This window comes from Papio anubis, chromosome 11 (genome assembly GCF_008728515.1).
Source record: "Papio anubis isolate 15944 chromosome 11, Panubis1.0, whole genome shotgun sequence".
Taxonomy (NCBI): domain Eukaryota; kingdom Metazoa; phylum Chordata; class Mammalia; order Primates; family Cercopithecidae; genus Papio; species Papio anubis.
In genome coordinates, this window is record NC_044986.1 from 45,855,562 (window position 1) to 45,857,282 (window position 1,721).

The 1,721-nt window shown below is 37.0% G+C and overlaps 1 non-coding gene across 1 annotated transcript; it reads left to right on the forward strand.

Moving 5' to 3' along the window:
• The first annotated feature begins 294 nt into the window (after positions 1 to 294).
• On the forward strand, positions 295 to 374 carry LOC116269593. The gene has a single exon (XR_004177213.1). It is a non-coding gene; the product is annotated as a small nucleolar RNA SNORD74 (small nucleolar RNA).
• Positions 375 to 1,721: the final 1,347 nt, after the last annotated feature.

A 1,721-nucleotide genomic window follows, 5' to 3' on the forward strand; every position in this document is an offset into this window, starting at 1 on the left:
TTGCAGTGAGCCGAAATCGTGCCACTGCACTCCATCCTAGCAACAGAGTGAGAATCTGTCTCAAAAAGAAAAAAGGAAAAAAAAAAAAACAGAAAAATTCAGAGAACGAGAACGAGATCTTGGAAATAAAAATACAACTGCAATGACTTTTTAAAAATCAATAGAGCAATTGGAAGATAAAACTCAAGAAAATCCCTCACTTTTCTTTGAAATCAAGGACTTGTTAATAATAATAAACAAAACTTCCTCCTGGAATTTAGAACAAGAAGAGAAAGCTTTTTGCAATTAAATTATCAGTCCAGCCTCTGATGAAGCCTATGTTAAAGTAGGAACATCTGAGTGGTAATGAATGCCAGCAGCTCTGATGAAAAAAACAGGATCAATCCAGAAGACGACTTCCAGAAAGGAAGAAGAACAGAGAAAATAATGGGAGGGAAATTATTTTATATACACACACTTAATTCCCAGAATTCAAGGACATAAAACTGTAAATTAAAAGGATCCACAATTACACAAAATGAATATTAAAAGATCCCTAGGACACATTATCAAAAAGTTTTAGAACATCAAAAATAAGAAGATCCTAAAAGCTTCCAGACAGAAAAACAGGTCCCATAGAAATGACAGAAATCCAAATTGTATTTGACTTTACAACAGCTATATCAGAGGTGGCAGCATAGGGTGAAGGTTGGAAACCTGACTCTATACTCTATGAGCAATGTTACCTTATACAGTCAATTCCTCATGGGAAAAATGGCATTAATGATGGTATCTACCTCATAGTGTTGTTATGAGGATGAGGTGAATTTGTATTTATAAGCGCTCAGAACAGTGTCTGGTACCTAATATTTGCGATTTAAGTATTTTCTAAATATACTTAAAGAAGATAAATTGAACAAGTATTCTAAATTCTGAGGATAAATGAGTAAATGAGCTGCCATTTGCAAGTCAGTACCTAACTAAGAACTCTTAAATAGGTATGAGAATATAAAAAAAAATTTTTTTTTTTTTAGACAGTCTCTTTCTGTCTTTCTGTCACCCAGGCCAGAGTGCAGTGGTGTGATCTCGGCTCACTGCAACCTCCACCTCCCAGGGTCAAGCGATTCTCATGCCTCAGCCTTCCTAGTAACTGGGATTACAAGTGCTCGCCTATAATTAGCACTGGCTAATTTTTGTAGTTTTAGTAGAGATGGGGTTTCGCCATGTTGGCCAGGCTGGTCTTGAACTCCTGACCTCAAGTGATCTGCCCGCCTTGGCCTCCCAAAGTGCTGGGATTACAGGAATGGGCAAAAAAAAAAAAAAACAAACATATTTTCAGGCGTGCAGAGTCGCCCCAAAATTTACTTCTCCTGCACCTTTTCTCAGGAAGCTCCAAAATTATAAGCATCACTGAAAATAGGGATTAAACTAAGAAGGAAGATACAGTAGGCAGGAAATAGGAAACCTAACACAGGAGAAAAGAAAAGGAAAGTCCCAGGATGACAGCTGGATAGCAGGCCTAGAGGGTAATCACTGAAGATCACAGGATGGTCTTCAGAAAAATAAATGGAATGGATAGATTCCTGCAAGATTTGACCATGTCGGACATCATACTGAAAGAAGGAAGAAAAATTAGCAAAGGCTGCAAGGTACAAGGAAATGAACAAATGAAAATAAATCAGGCAATTACTATGTACAGGAAAAACAGAAAGTTGAATAAGAAAAAGAAACAATCAGTACAC